The sequence below is a fragment of the Anser cygnoides genome, chromosome 1 (genome assembly GCF_040182565.1).
Source record: "Anser cygnoides isolate HZ-2024a breed goose chromosome 1, Taihu_goose_T2T_genome, whole genome shotgun sequence".
Classification (NCBI taxonomy): domain Eukaryota; kingdom Metazoa; phylum Chordata; class Aves; order Anseriformes; family Anatidae; genus Anser; species Anser cygnoides.
The window spans coordinates 117438576-117456044 of NC_089873.1; positions in this window are offsets into that span (position 1 = coordinate 117438576).

Sequence of the window (17469 nt, forward strand, 5' to 3'; positions counted from 1 at the left end):
CAGGGTATTTCTGCTGTGGGTTTTTTTTTTTATTCAAATCCCTTCCCTCTGGCTATGTGGACAGCCTTGTACTAAAAATGTTCTTGGGCACACGGTCTGCCAGGGCATAACACAGGACACTTTGTGCAGCACCATTTCACATGCTGCAAAACCCCCTGAAAGCCCTCTCTGCCTTTCCCGTCCTTCTTTTCCAAAACGGAGTGTTTTTTTCCTCTGAAATCCACAGAAAGAAGAGTTTTAGAGACTTAATACAAATACAGTCACAAAGATTTGTACACTATAAGCAATCATGATGCAAGTATAAAAGGGGAATTGAGCAACAGATGGAACATTTGGAGATGGGACGGAAAGAACAGTAAAGCACCAAGACAAAGAAGTTTCAATGCTGTGTTAAAATGTCAGTAATAAATCACCGGTGTAGTGCTTGCAATGAATCCAGAAATGTCTACTCATATTATACTCTTTAAATCAGCTAGTGCTCAGCCCTTCATATAACCAAGGCTATAAAAGTACTAGGATGGGCAGGGTAAATGTATGTTGCTGCCCAGTAACTGCCTTTGTTGACATGATAACTGTAAAGAATGAAAAAAGTTAGTAATTTTATCAGCTTACCTTGGTGTGTGTTTGTGTGTGTGTTAGACAGGATTTTGCATGGTTAGGAATAGTACACTTACACAGTAGAGAGAGCTTGATTTGATCCCACTTTTTTTTCCTTCTTTTTTTTTTCTTTTCTCTTTTTTTCTCCCTTTCCATTCAGAGAAAGTTGCTTAATGAATATTTGAGAACTTTCAGAAATTTACAAGTATTCGTAGGCTTAGTTGAAGTAATAACACTCATTACAGGAGTGATTTTGTCTGTTTCCTGCTTTACTCTGGAAGTAACCCATTTCAAAAGAAAAGCGACATTTCTCTTTTACGAGCTTTTTTCTTTAATCCTGTGAAGAACACAGTCTCCTGACAGTTGCTTTTCCTTGACTGTTTGGTCTGCTTTTGCTACATATAACTCTGAGGAGGGTCATAACTTATGGACAATAAGAAGAGAAAATATGCCCCAGTTGGTTTATCAATGCTACAGTGAATATTTGGCACCTTGCTAGATGGGACGTTTCACTCTTTCGCCTGCTAGATGGAGTCTGTGGGAAAATCTATGGAAAAGTAGGAAAGCTCGATAAAAACAGTGAGTGTTGGGGAGCTCCAAGTATGGTGGCATTATGGAGCTACTTTCACTGATACTTGGAAGGCAAGGTGCAATAGGTTATGGGGTAGCAGTATTCTCAACAGGCTGACACCAAGCCATCCCAACATACCAAGACACATTGCTCACTTCAGAACTGTGATGATGACTTCTAAATGCCAAGAAGAGACTGTATTTCTGGCAGAGACAGTTGGGTAAAAATTTCAGCTGGGTAAAATCTTTCCAGCAAACAATATTGCTATATCCTTGGGAATGTACTGGCAGCTAATAACAATATTGACAGTGTGAGTTCTTCATGGTTTATGCTCAAGAGTACTTAAACTCTTCAAATCCACTCAGGGAGTACATGGCTTTCCCTCTTACGCTGCCTAAAGCTTTGATATGAAATGCTGGCCACAAATAGTGCTCTCATTTATTAGCTGCCTTTGACATTTTGCACTCTGAAAGGATGAAGGAAGTGCTTCACCTCAGTATTTTCAACAAATATGGCTATTACTAGCACACACACGTAGAAAGCTCTTGCATTTGTTCTGGTGCCAAACCTGAGAGACTCACTACCGAGTGTTACATATGAATAGCTTTCTTTTCCAACTTATTTTTTTTACAGAACAGCTTTTGCATAGCGCAGGGCCAAACCAAACACCTCAGCTCTCATTTTTCAGTAAGTTAAAAGTCAAGAGTAACAGTTGAACAAGCTGTGATTGCCTTCTGGAGCTGTTTTGTATATGTTCTACAAGATTTTCAGCTGGCAGGTAGTTTGAGACTGCATTATGTAGTCCATTCAAAGATCACCTGACTTTTCCTCTGGAGATACTAAATAGTGCTGCCTGTTTCTTGCATTAGTCAGCATTTATTTGACCCCCTGTTCTCTTCATCTTCTCTTGTGTGTCTACAGCTGTGACATCTTATTCTTAAATAGGAGGGAGGCACATCTATTGCCTTACATGTGTATGAGAAGCATCACCTTGCAAAGTTTAGTCTCTCTATCTCTTTGCAGCCATATTTAGTGCTGTCTTCCCACTGACATGAGGAACTGATATTTGTACATTGTCTTGGTATCATTGCTTTTACTGCTTTCACTTTCCCAGCAAAGCACCAACACAATTCGTATTCATCCAGCTGCTGTGACTGTCTCAACCAGTTGTTACTGAGTGCAAAGTGTGACGCACATTGCCTCTCAGAAACCTTCTTTATACAGGCCTGTGCTCAGCTACTTAATTGGGCGGTGAGAAGTCAGGAGATTATTAATGGGAGCGATGTAATTAGAAATTAAGAGTAAGAAATGCAATTGAACTTAACATGATGGTGCCTGGGCTTTTCAAAAGTGAGATGCTGAGTAAAAATACAGCCTCCCTTCTTGGCAGCTCCTGATGCTTGAGATTAGCTTGCATATCAACTTCCTGCTGGAGTTCCTGTTGTGTTTGGCAGACAATAGATGAAATGGGAGATCTGGTAAAGGACAGAACAAGCCCTTAAGTTGTTTCTGTGATTCAACAGTAGATTTTTCTTTTGTAAAAGAACACGTGCCAGTGACTGTCAGCTGAACAAGATGTATGTCTTTTAAGGAAATTTTCTAGGAGGTTGCCTTCTTCCTCAGCCCCCATAGAGATACAGATAATACTGTCTTTTCCGTTAGAGCTTCCTCAGCAAGTGAGATGGACCCTGCTCACCTCCTCCCGACAGTCACTTATTCACGCTCTGCATATTTGGCAACACAGGTTTATCTGCACGCTTGTATCTAGTTACACATATAACATGAGATTACAGCTGCTGTAATAAGTGCTTCATGGTGCCCTTGGAAACCATCCTTATATTAAAAATATATCTACTTAAAATCTCATGGAAAGGTTTACTGCATTTTACCTTCAAGAGGCCTTGACGGATGCACTGACTACAGCTGGGTTACAGCTACAGTTAATGTCCTGACTTGTTTCGCCTCTCTCCAGGAGGACATGGTGGTACTGCTGGCTGCGCAGCCTCTGCTTTGTCCAAAGATGGCTTCACAGTCATGGGTGGCAGGTCCTCACAAAGCACTGCACATGCCTGTGTTGATGGTAGGGGACACAGAGGGATTTGCAGAGTGGGAGGGTGGGTTTATGCAAAACCTTGCTCTAAAAACAGCAGGAGAAAGCCCCAGTTTACTCTACAGAGCAGCGTCTTGCCAGCCAAGATAAGGGGCTGGGTGCCGACCTCTGGGCACACAGCACAAGGACAAGAAGAGTGGATGGAAGGAACCTGCCTGATGCAGGGCCCTACCCTAGCCAGGCAAGAGAAGCAGCTGCTTACCCCCCACCGCCGTGCCTGGATGAAAGCCGAGGCTGGCACTAGTGGGTGACTCACACCATGCTGGTGGCCCTGAGCATGGCCGCGCCCCAGCCCCAGACACCTCACCACAACATGGCGGCCCAGCCACGGCGGCTGGGGCTGGTTTCCCTGCTGAGCTCTGGCCTCAGGCTGTTTGCTGGCAGCCAGCCTGTGCAACCATGGGACCTGGTGTGGGGGATCGAGGGGCAGCAGTGGGGAGAGGCATGGGCCCACAGGTGGGGCAGAGGCAGTTTCAGAGATGGGCACCAGGGTTTGTCGTTTCAGCCTTCTGCTACACCACGAGCACTGCTGCCTGTCAGGGCTGTGCCTGCAGAAAAGGGAGAGCTGCAGTATGGGACTCCGCATGGGACCTTGGGACATGCGTCTCCTCACTTCAAAAGTGAATTCTTCATGCCAGGGCCAAATTTTAGCAGTGCTCATTAATGATACAGCGAAATATGCGGACTGCCCACGTGTTGGGTGTTGGTGTCGTAAATCCTGAAATGTAAGTATGCATCCCTGGCACGGTAGTACCACCATACCACTCCTGTGGATCTTAAGCTCCCCTCTATAGTCCTTTTGGAGTAGATTGTCAGAAGCTGATCTGCTGAGGAAGGCCTACAGCCTGCAGGTAAGCAATATGAGGAAACTGGTATGAGGTCTTGCCCTTCGCTGCAGCTTGGCTATCTGAGTTATTGCTTTGTATGGGATCCTCTGTCCATGCAGCATGCAAACCCTGGAGTCTTGTGTAAAGCTAGGCACCTCATCTGATCGTGCTGCTTTTAGCAGATAGTAGCCAGAAAAGGAGGAGGAGGTAGTGATGATAGTTCTCATCACTGCGACTAATCCCACTTGCTGGATACTCTACTTAACATTTTTAAAAGAAGTCTGCAAGGCAATGTCTCTGAGGATGCATTGACCCAAAGCTGTAGTTAAAGCTTGGTAGGGCCATTAAAGCAGTAGCCTTGCATTAGCAGGATTAATGTTTTCAGGGTAAATGTTTTCAGTTGAGAACAGCTGGCATGGAAAAAATCTAAATTTCCCCTTCATGTCAACAGGAGCATACCCAAGTCCTAAACTTCATATGTTATTCTTAGGTTTAATTCTCATCCTACTTTGTAACACCAAAAGGTCAGCTGCTTCCTTTTCTTTTCCAGAGTCCAAAATTACAAAACCAGGTGGAGGCAACAGAAGCACACATAATAAGGTAAGCCAGCTATGCATTATGCCTGAAGAAAGTGCTGTTGTTATACTACTTCCCCCCCACATGATTTTGTACTGCTAGATTTTTCCTTCCTGGCAGAAGAGGCAAGTTTTTCAGTATTGGATATTAAAGCGTTCTGTTTTGTCATGAGAATTTTCTACTGACTTGGAACATTATTCCTGTTATTTGCTAAGCAGTAGATGACAAATTATTAACTGCCCAAAAGAGTTTGAAACCCTGCCCCAAACTTATCAATCAATGCAGTTTTATTTCCTGAATGTAGGATATGGGTGGTGGGTAAATGATCTGATATAAATACTGTGACATTTAGTACTAAATGAGCAGACCTTTGTTGGAGGATTAATCTTTCCGTTTCTAAACCAGTCACTTTTAGAATTACACTTAACAATCACCAGGGCTGAATATGGAAGAATTCCCATACTTGCGAGAAAGCTGCTCAGAGTCTACAAGCTCTGGTAGATACACGAGAACATATTAGAAAAGGACTGTCTACTCTGTCTTTGTACGGCCTAGGAAAATGGGGCCCTCTTAGTGAGATGTTTGCTAATTAGTCCTAAAAGACATGCAGGAAGGTTATCAATACCAGTGCTAATTGCCTCTAAAACTCACTAGGAAATCGCTGACAGGGAAGCTGTGAGCACTTTCACAAGCTTTATATTAACTCATATCCCAGAAAATACTTAGGCCCTACAAACATATTCCTATACCACTCAATAGGTTCCAGATACTGAGAATACCACAGACTACCACATTATTTACCAGTAAACATTTTTTTTTCTTCTATTGTGAACATGTTTAATATTTTTGATACAAACTACTTAAGAGGTTTTCCTTTCTGGCAGATTTTAAAGCTTAATGACTCTGTATGCCTTGGCAACGTGCATTTATTGCTGCAGTATATTTGCCATATTTTTTTGTGTCACATATATCTGCAATTTCTCAATATGTACCTTTAGCCATCAAAAGGATTTGTAGAAACATACACAGGAAGCTTATCATCGATAATCTGTCCATGTGTAATACAGGAGTCACACACAAAACATGTAAAGAGCTTCCTCTCCAGCTTTCTCTTCTGTAAATATCTTTTAGATCTATGCCAGTGGTTCTGACCTCAGAGAAGAATATTTTCACTCATTCCTCCGCACCTTTTTAGACCTCTCCTTCACATAGCAATGGATATCATCATTTAGTTGTTTGCAATTTATTGCTGTTTGCTCTGTGTTTTCATCTCATAAATACCCTATGCCTATTACGGCCTTCTCTTTTTTTGTTGTCCTGTTGCAAGCAGCAGATTCTATGCAATGCCATACAGATCAAAGGCTTATTTACAGAGCTGGATACTGAGTTATTTTGATGCTTCTTCAAATGGAAATAGCTTCCATAATACAGATCTTGTTTTATATCTTTAAGGTGCCCAAATGACTCTTCCCTTATTGCAGCCAGTGGCATGATTTGAGCATTTATGGTCATCTGGGTTGAAATCAGAGCGGGAGTGCATCATGCTGTAGTACACATCAGAAATAAAGGGCCAAATTTTGGAGGGTGAGGGTAGTGTGAGCGTTCTTTCAGGTGTCTTTACCTCTGCTGTGCTCTCAAACGTATTTTCTGCTCATCTCCTCGTGATCTCTCTGTGTGGAAAGTACTGATGTATCTGCAATATTTTAGCTCTCTGAATTACTGCATTCTCGTATCTGTGTGAGCACGTATTTTACAAATTCTCTTATTTATGCACAATAAAACATTTCTGTGTCACTGATCTTTACAGATGAGAGAATGACTCATTTTATAGTTCCACCTCTCCATTGATAAACAACTGGCAAAGTTGTTAACTTTCTATTTGTGTTGTCTTAGGGAATTTCCCCAGGTTAAGAGAACAAGCCAAGGGGAGCTATTAAGTGAGCCAACATCAAGATTATGTATGTTGTTAATTTTGTCTTGCACCTGCTCTTTTCTTCCAGTTTTGACCAGCTAGAAGGTGAGGGGGAACTTTATCTCTTGATTAAAACCTGAATGCATTTATAGTTGTATTTTTCTGAGGTATCCTGCTGTGTGATTGCATCACTATTGAAAGCTGCTTTTTCATTCCTGATTCAAAGCTCTCCACTTCAGCCAACAATAGTTTGGTTGAAAACAGTTTGAAAAACTAGCATACTGAGCTTCTGACAAGGCTGGAATTTAGCAAGTAAATTCGCTACACCAGCTAAATGTACTTACCTGTGGTGGCAAGTGACCGCAGTTTGGGTGGTAAAACATGACAACATGGACATGTTGGAGCAAGTCCTGGGGAGGGCCACGGGGATGCTCAGAGGGCTGGAGCACCTCACCTGTGAAGACAGGCTGAGAGAACTGGGGTTGTTCAACCTGGAGAAGGCTCCAGAGAGACCCTAAAGGGGGTCCTACAAGAAAACTAGAGAGGGACTTTTTACAAGGCCAGGTAGTGATAGGACAGTGGTAAGGGCTTTAAACTGAAAGATGATAGATTTAGATTAGATATGAGGAAGAAATTCTTCACTGTTACGGTGGTGAGGCACCAGAACAGGTTGCCCAGAGAAGCTGTGGATGCCCCATCCCTGGAAGTGTTCAAGTCCAGGTTGGATGGGGCTTTGGGCAACCTGGTCTGGTGGGAGGTGTCTCCGTCCACGGTAGGTTTGGAACCAGATGATCTTAAACTCCCTTCCAACCCAAACCATTCTATCATTCTGTGATTCAAAATATGGTTTGGGAAATTGTTCCTTCCCAGCGCTAATACACAGGAAACAAGAAAAATGAGAAGGTTGTCTATAGATACAGACTGCTAATCATCCTGTACAGAATAAATTTGTATGTAAATAGAAACACAAATAGGCATGGACTTAGCAGTGCCAGCGTGGATAAAGCTGTCCAGTTTGAAACACCAAATCAAATAGACAGTTTCGGACCAAATAAAGAAGAAATATGAGTACATATTTGTAAGTTCAATTGATGCATGCACTGACTAATCCAGTCATACCCATTTTTGCTGGGTCATACCTAATCTTTGTGCTCTTGACATCTCTTCTCATTGGCTCTTTGTGTGAGTATGCATGGCTTCCAGTCTGACGTTGGTCACAGGTAAACATGGGGAGAGAGGGAAGGAGGAAGGACAGGAGAGTGGATCTCACAAACACATCTCCTGTTGAAGAGTTACGGTGTCTGGGAAACAGTAGAGGCCTGATAGACGACTATCCGCTGATAGTGACAGCAGAAGTCCCCCAGTAGAGGATGCACTCAGACCAGAATTAGTGAGATGTATGGGAAAGGGCGGAAGCTTTTCCAGCTTAAGACACTTTCATGTTGATATTCAGACTGTCCAAGTACATCTCTGTTGGTTAAAAAAGGAACACCTTGAGTTGACATCATTTGCCAGTACAAGCACTAAGCAAAGAAAAGGCCAATATCTAATATGAGGTTCCAATACAGTATGAGGTTTCTACTCATTAACAGAGGTCACTACACATGTCTGAGACTTCAAAGGCAAGTGCTAAGATTTTGTGTGCGTTTGTCAGCACAGGCCACCATACCTCTATTTTGCAAACATTCCAGAGAGTTGCAGAGCTAAATAAATCTCATACCTAAATGCTCAGTCCACTGAGCCTCTTTGCCAACATGACCTTTTGGAGACCTGCTGTGCTGGTTACTCAAGCCTTCAGTTTTGCCCTGCTTTCCAAGAGATCTGCTGGTCCTGAAAGCTGATCTGGTTACCTGACTCCTGGGACCCTAGAGTTGGGACGTGATTGAGCCATGGTTTCTTCCCCAAATTCCTCTCAGGTGGTGTAGTCCTGGTCTTCTCCTTCTTCTTTCATGCGTATCTAGTGCCAGCGGAGTGCAGTCAGCCACAACATGCCACCGTAGTAATAATGGATGATGGGAAACAGCCTCAACAACCCTGCTGTCAAGCTATGCCATTAGGCACTTACAAACATCCTAGCTCCAGGAGCACACAGAAAAGAATGTATTGGAAAAAACCAAACCAAAACAAAAGAAAACACAAAGCCACAAACCCACAATGATAAGATCAGAACTTGAACTTCTTTATTTTTTCTCCTAAAAAAAGAAAAAAGAAAAAGAGCAGGTTCTGATATTTGTAAGTTAATTTTATATAGTTGTGATCTTAACCGTGGTGTTTAATTGGACAGACTGTATAGTGAAAATTGGAGTCAGGTTTATAAAAATGTGTTCACTCAGCCAACAAAAAACACAATTAAGAAAGAAACCTATAAGGTGGTATGTTTCAGGGTTATTTGTATTGTTGTATATATTTAAATACCCTGGCTGTGTACTTTTCTTTACACTTGTATATAAATCTTTCCCCCTACATTTTTTTACGTGCTGTTTCAGTCATTAACAGGATAACTGGAGGTTAGTTAGCAAATTTAATTTCACTGTTAGCGCTGCAAAGTATGGTGTGTTCTCTGGATTACACGAAGGAGGAAAGGCTCCTTCCTTGGCCTGCTTCCCCATTCTCTTTACCTCACCCACCAGGGTGCCTTTCCCTCCCTTTGTTACTCAGCAGAGCTGAGCAGAAAGCTGTCTGTCAGCAGCCTGTGGCAAGACAAATTCAGAATCTTCTGGTTTGCGCAGCCTTCCCGAGGCTGAATTCACAGTTCCTTACATCTTTTCAACTGTAATGGGAAGAAAGGGTGGATAGAAAAGCTAAACAAATATTATTGCTAGTTTGTCTTAAGGTAGGGCAGGGAGGGTAGTTTGGCTGACCCTTTGTAGGACATGACTGTCCCTTCTCTTAAGGGATTTCAGTGTAAAAAGTGATAGTGGAAGAAATAAGCATTATGTGAAATGACCAATAATTGATCGAAAAAAGATTTAGGTTTATTTTTAAGCCATACAGTATTATCTCTGCCATACAGTAATGTGTCACATCCCGGAAAAGGAAGTTAGTTATTAACAGCTAGTGTTCTTCATGGTTTATATTTCGCGTGTTCATATATTTATGTGTTCCCTATGTACTTTTTAACTGTAGGGACACATAGTCCACAAAGACCTTAGCACTGAGGTTTTTTTCATTCCAGCAACTTCCTTTCTTCAGGGAGTATTTATGATTCATACACACTACAGGTACCGTACTCCCTTTTTAATCCATCTGGAGAGGAAGGGTATATCTCAGAGTCTTTAGTGAAAGGCAGCTGAAAGAACTTTCTATCGAATATTGTCACGGTGATCTGAAAAGACGCGCTACTGGGTAAAGTGAACTAAAAGTCTTAGTGTTAATGATATACTTGTACATCATTGAGAACTTCTATAGGAAAGCCTCAGAAGTATCCTGGCCTCTTCTGCAGTGTGCTGTGGCTGCTGGTTACTGATACAGCTTAGTGGATCCATAGCAAGTGAGTATGTCATCCAGTCTGATAGTTTGAATATAGAGATAAATATCTGCACGGACACAGTCATGAAGATTCTCTGTTGTGTGAGTAAAGGATATGTGCCTTTCCAACATGCAGGCCTGCAGTGATATCCTGGCTCTGGATGCAGAAACCAGTAAAATGTTTCTTAGGTGCAACTTTTGGAACTTAAAGTGCATCCTCAAGGAAACCATGTCTGGAAAGATGTTTTCCAGGCATCATTTCCAGATCGTATCTGAAAAGAAGAGGGATCTGCCATCAATACTTGTATTTTTCCTACTTTCCTTGCTGGAGAAATAAATTCCAGAAAGGCAACTAAATGAAGAGAAAAAAATATTAAAAAAAAATCCAAGAGTAGCTTAGTGTTCTCTGAAAGCCAGGAGCTCTCGTTTTAATCCCATGTTATCATTACCCTTGGGAAGAGTTTGCTGAGAGTGAACTGATGTCAGACCCATCAGTGGTCAGTCTCCCTGCACTGGGGTGGAGGGCATATACTGGCTGCTAACTTTGTTATGGTGTCATCCATTGTAATCTGATAATCTGATTAGTTAGAAACTGGGGGGTCTCGAGTGAAATTCATGTGTCACGTAATGTCCAGCAAAGGATTCCTCTGTCTCCTGTTAGTGTAACCAGATGCCTGTAGAGCCAAGGTTCATAACAGTGCTTACAGAAATGCCATCCTGACCTTACATAAGATGCCTGAGAGAAACAGACTCCAGTACATAGTGTAACAGAATACCTGTGCTGGCAGTCATTTAATGAAATGTCCAAAGCTTCAAGTCTTGCAGTGAAATGGCTGGTTCCACACTGTGACTGTAACACATACATCATAAGGAGGTGGCACAGCTTTCTTCTCAGAACCAAACAGGGGACTTAGCAAAGTATTATTGCTAAAGCTTCTCTATCCCCATCCACCTACCACACAGTAAGAGTTTCTACCTACAGTTCTCCCCAGCTTACTCTGTTTGCATTCCTAATGTACAAATAAACAAACAGGATACATATCTTCACATTCTTTAATTGCTTAAATTTATATGGCTTTTAAGCTTTCTTGAGGGGAACAGAAAGTTTCCCAAGTGTTTGAAATTTCAGAATGCTAGTCCTCCACCTCTCTGTCATACCAGTTGCTTTGCTGCACCCACTCACTTGAACGCTGTCTCTAGCAGAAGTGGACATATTTCTAGACGTTGAGTGGTGGTACTCATAGTCTTCAGGGACTCTTCTGTGTAAGTAAGCTATCTTATGGTGAGGAAACAATCTAAGCACTCCATTTCTCCGTTAAGAAAATCCAGGAAATGATACTCAGAGAAACCCTCAGGGCAGATGCACTGCAAAATGTAGCCAAATCATGTTTGTAAATTGTTCTGAAAATCTCACATGGCAGGTGCTGTGGAAATCCTTAGGCACTGAAGTCAAACAACTTTGCCAATGTCTGTATGGGTGTGATGTTTGCTCAACTTATTATGAATATTTTTAATGATCTTAATATTGTTTTATTCACTATAGATACTCTTGCCCTGTGCACTCTACACTTGAAATGTTTTCCTGTCTCAGCTTTGTGTTGTCAAGCTGTAATCCAGCAGCCACTGAAGTACCTACTTGATTATAAATACGTGCTCATGGCTTTTGCTCCTTGCTTAAACACTTTTATACACCAGGAATTGATTCACAGAAGGCACCGAAGATGCAACATGACAGTACAGCCATGCCAATCTGATACCTGGGAGCTGCCAAGGACAGTCCCACCCTCTTCTCTAGCCATATGCCCTACGTGCCCACCACTAGTTTCAAATCCCATGATTTTGTGGTCTCATGAAAAGTCAGTTCAAACAGCACATCCTGTTAAAATGTAACCCTCAAAAAAGATGAAAAAATTTTGAAAAGAGTTTCTGTGGTTCTCCATGGCAGCTATGTCTCTGCATATGTAGAAGGTTTGACATGCTATATAGAGTTACAAGAGTTATGCTACAGAACATAGATCTTCTCCTACATGAGGGGAACTTCTCAGTGATGCTAGTAAGCTCTATTTAGGAGAAAAAAAAATAATAAAAAAGATCTGGATTAGGAGAATGAGACGAAGAGAGAAGCTGACATTGAAACAGTGGGTATCAGTAGCCACATTGACAGGAGCTTGATCTCTTTGTGTCTAACATCAGTCTTCTGTTAGTTTGTGGGAAGGGCATTAGATATCATGCAGCAAGCCTCCAAGACAGTGTGATTTTCCTTGGGAGTCACTGTTTTAGTTTTGGATGCCAGCTCTATGTAATGAATTTTTATTGTTATTATTGGCAATAATTCCTGGCTGAGCACTGTCTTTTGAATTCTACCCTGGAAACCACAGCTAATTTCTTAATTCTCATCTGTGGTTTATGATTAACATGGATATTTGTTCTCTGGCAATGGGCTATTTGGATGTCTTTCTGAAGCAGATGTTGGGTGAGTGATGCTGCTCGGTGGAGAACTGGACTTTCTTGTTTAGAGTCATTTTCTTTTCTTCCTTTTCCTGGGCCAAACTTACAGGAAGAATTTTTTCTACACAGCTTTATGTGGTGCTGTGTTACAGAGTCCCTGATATAGCTGTGACTGCATTAATGCATCTAATGCACAGCACAGAACAAAGTCAAGAAAAGTTGGTAATCAAGTCACAGCAGCAGCATAGTCTCATTAGCATAATGCTATTTTATTATATTTTTTTTGTCAGGACTAATTAATTGAGATGAACATCAGGGTTTCTTGGGCTTTCCTGATTCTGATTCTAGAGCCAGCTTGGATCGGTATCTTTATGGAGAGCTGCTGGGTGAAGTAGACATATTTTCTGATGATGGTGTGCTTTTTTTGTTTTTGTGCTCTGCCCAAATGCAGAACTTACTTCCCTTCTCCTCAGAAGACATGCCTCCTCTTCCACGTGGAAAGCTTCTCTCTGTTTTATGCTATTCTTATTTCCACAGTAGAGCATTTTGACAAATCCATGATATATCTGTCTGGAAGCTGCAGAGTTTCCAACCTACATTGTGAACTCTGGGTATTGATTCAGCTAACTGTAACTCCAATTCTTTATCTGTGCTGTTCACTATTGTCCTCGTATTTTGTACTTGATTTGTCTTCCATCCGCTCTTTCTAGGATAATGCAATGCAAGTCTGAGAAGGAAAATGTGGGCTTCATCTCGTCAGAGCTAGTTAAAGTACACTCATTACTTCTGTGGCTCTCTACTCAACACCATGCCTCATTAGCCCTCCACAAAAGGTACTATGCTTTGCCAACTTTAACAGGAATAGTTTCTAGGAAACCCATTTTATCTTACTGAAAACCCAATGGCAAATGATTCACATCTAAAATATATGTTTAGATTCCATTTGCTTTTGAAATCAGTACTGCTGAGTGACTTTTTACAAACATGTTCTCAGTGACTTTGCAACAGTGAAAGTAGCCTGTCTGTTTCCATTGCTATAAGGGGTAACTCCTGTCAGGCTTTGCTGTAGCTCTTTGTCTGGGGTGGCAAAAGGTGAGAAAAAAGACCCCGGCGCAGGAGTGCAGCCAATATAAAAAGTCCCCATTCAGCTGTGAAAGGTCTCCCTCCAGATTACCCCACTGCCAGTGTTGAAGATCCAGGTGCACTGAGATACAGCTACTCTAAGTCCCTTAACTCGCAATACAAAATACAGTCTCAACACTTCTTGTTTGATGACATTTGTTTTCCTAAAGCCTCAAGCTCCCATATATAGAAAGGCCTTCAGCATTCCTATTTCTTCCGTCCTAAATTTCTTAGGAATATAAAGGCAGCAAAAAGTATCTCAATGTGATCATCAGAGTTTCCCAAATCTAGGAGGCAAATAAAAGGCATCTCTTGCCCTTGTTTATTTCCTTTTTTTTTCCATGATAACCATGACTTTTTTTTTAGCCTGATTGTGTTCACTTTGGATAATGAGGTATGGGGAGATGGAAGTCAAATGAGTTCAAGGTTCTTGGGAATTGTTTCTTTGAATTAGGGTCTTTTTTTTTTTTTTCTTTTTTTGCTTGTTTGTGATTTTTTATGGCCAGAAACTTGTTTTATCCACCTGGGACTGTCCTTCCTCTCCCCTTCCTCCACATTGCACCAAGCCCCAAATGGCTGGGATGTGTGCAATATGCTTCTTTTTAGTGGATCTTTGTCTTCACAAAGCACGGCTTAGAACTGTCTTATCATTTACTCAATATGCATATGTGCTGTGCATAAAACCCACTGTGTTTCATCATCAATGAGTATTGACTGGTCATTTCGGAGCTGGCAGCATGGTTTAATGCAAGGTGGCCTGAGGACTCAGAAATGACTTTTGTGAGCAGTAGAAAATATGTTTCATATTTGTGTGATTCGAACATCACAATGAATTAGAAATTGATAAATCAGTTGCAAGTAGGAGAGTTGTTGAAAAGAGAACATTCTCTCTGGCACTGAAGTTACTACATGAGAAGGTAATTCTTCCAGAAGTTCTTCTGGACAAGGAAGAACCTCACTTCCATTAGTTATTAATGAGAAAGCAAATACAAAATAAAAAGGTAAGAGACAGTCTTGAGTTAATATATAATAGGCTGGTATTAGAACAAGCACATTGCTTTCCACTGAATAATGTAGATATACATTGTTAAGGTAAGCTGAACTCTTTGAAATGAGGCTCACCCACTAAGTAACTGAAGATAAGTTTGAATAAGCCTGATAAAAACTGAAGATAATATTCAGTGATAAGGCACTTCTTATGAATGTGGAAAGAACAGTTAGTGCTTGGAAGAACACTTTTTCTTTCACTCCCCAAACCCACAGAGCAAGACCATGAAACACATCCTCACAGACAGTACTGATATGTTTTAGCTGGTTCTTGTATATGTTAGTTTGGTATTTCAACATGATAAAAGAAATTAAAAACAGTATTGTATTCTTCCCCTGAATTGTAATTTCCCCCAATAAATTCCATCTTTGACTAGTAAGTGGGCAGGTGAGAATCTGGAAATGATCAGTGATGGCTGGCATTAAAAGAATGAATACATCAAAATGGGTTATTTTTCTTTCACCTGTGAAGTCACTAACATTTCTCCCTAATTTTTGCTTCTAGTGATTCAAGTTGACTGAGGGGCTTAGATGTCCACAAGTATTTTTTTCCCCATTGTGTTAGTAGACTTAATAAAAGATACTGCATTTCCAGTTGCATCTGCTCTCTATATTTCTTTTAACTTCCATTTTATTGGGAAGCTAAGGCCTTGGTAAGTGTAGGTTTTTAACAACATGCTCTTAAACAGATGAAAATTAATATCTGTTTTTTTTTTTTTTTTTTTCCCCAAATTATGTCTAGAGTCTTTGAGCATCTCAAAGGAATGCCAAGGTCTTAAGCAAGTGAAGTCAATGGAGTTGCAATCATGTTATTTCCTTTTGTAGCCTCACCTTCTACCTCTAGGTGTAACATGACTTACTTCATGAGCCTTGAAAGATAAATGTAAGAAGTAGGTGGTCAGTCAAATCTTGAATTGACAGGTGAGTAAGGTGAATCAAAAGGCATTATAAAATTTAAAAAAGACAGCAAAAGACATTACAAAATTTAAAAAAGACAGCAGTTTGATACTGGCAACTCTCATATCTTTAAAGCACGTGGTAAAACTTGCTTTGCATTTTAAACAACTTTTATTTAAACAACTTTTATGCTAAAATGTATAGCAAGCTGAATTAGAGATTAGTTTGCCCTTGGGCCATAAATTGTCACAGGTGTAAAAAGAGAAACTGGAATCCAGGCTGCCTAACAGGGAAGCTTACTTGAGCCTCAGTTCTGGCAACAAATAGCTTGTCTACTTTAACTAGCTCACAAAGAATAGATTTTATTTATCTATTTTTTTATTTATTTTGTTAAGGTAATATCCTGTTTGCTTTATATCAGTAAAAATTGGCTTATACTACTAAATCTAAACTTGGTTTGTTCTTTTGGTTCATAAAGAACTTCCCTTTTAAACAAGTCAAGTGTTATTGTATGCTAAAAAACAGTAGTGTTTCTTCTAAGATAATTAAAAACCTGTTTTTAATAGATAGACTTTGCAGCCAGTTTTCTATGGCTCATTTCATTACACAGATGGTGACCCTGGCTAAGAAAGGTAATGAAGGGCGTACCTTGCCCTTTCCTCGAAAGGACCAGAGGGCTTGTTCACAGATAAGTAGGACCTGCAGAGGCCATGGGAGGTTAGGTACAAACACTACCCTCGCGTGTGGAGTGGTACTACCATAAGTGTCCAAGCAGAGCATGAGCTGAAGAGTGGTGTGGGGCTAATGGGAGTTTAAAAGAGAGAGGAGCCTGAAGACATTGGACTCCTGGGTAAGAGGAAGATGGAATTTCCAATGATTTCTGCAAGAGAAAATAGCTCGTATGCATTCTTTAAGCATTTCAGTTGAAACTGTAAACAAGTGATTGCTAAGAAAACATCTGACTGCGTCAGGAGTTCCTACATCAAACAAAGCACAAAACTGAAATCTGCTGCCTCTCACCAAAGAACAACAATACATTTTCCTGGGTTCATTTCAAGGACTGTTTGCCTTGATCTCACCTGCCTGTCAAAGGGAAACCAAAATGAAACTAAGTTTAAAAACCATATCTGCTAGAGCAAAATCTAGGATTAATGTAGTTATAGATGTTCTAGGTCTTGAAAACTTGACAGATCCTCAGGTAGGTAATGGTCTTTCATCAAGTCTGTGATCCTAACCACATCACATAGAGTATTTTCAGTGGAAAGCCAGAGTGAATGTCCCAATAACAGTGAAACAGATTCTGCTACTTTCATTTATATCTTTCATTTCCTCACTCTCTCCTAACAAATGATGAGAAAGCTGGAGAATTAGTGTCCTAACTTGTGTGACGAGGAAAACAGGACCCATATAGTTCTAAAGAAACAAAATAATGAAACAGAGTGAAATCCACCGAGGAAGATGTAGGATAGAAGAAAGACACAGGATATTTTTTGTAATGGAGACACAGGAGGTTATCAGTTAAAGACTAACTAGTACAAGTATATTTATAATACAAGAATCTCCACTCCAAACAGGGAGTGCAGGAAATTTAAGTACTCTTGCTGTGCCAGCACAGGCAGCAGCCCCCAGGAAGGTGGGTATTAAGACCCTCTGAGCTGCAGAGTAAGAGGGAAACATTTCCCCTTGTGAAGCTCCACAAGTGCTCTGTCTGTTTAGCAGCCCAAGTATTTTGTGACTGAAAGCAAACCTGAGACAGGAATGACTATTAAAAATATGAGATAATGTAAATGTTTAAGTCATTGATGAGCTCCCAGGCACACAGAGGTCTGTGGTTTCTGTCATTATTGGTCACTGAAGAGAAGGAAGGTGGGTGAAGAAGTGACCCAGGGCAGGT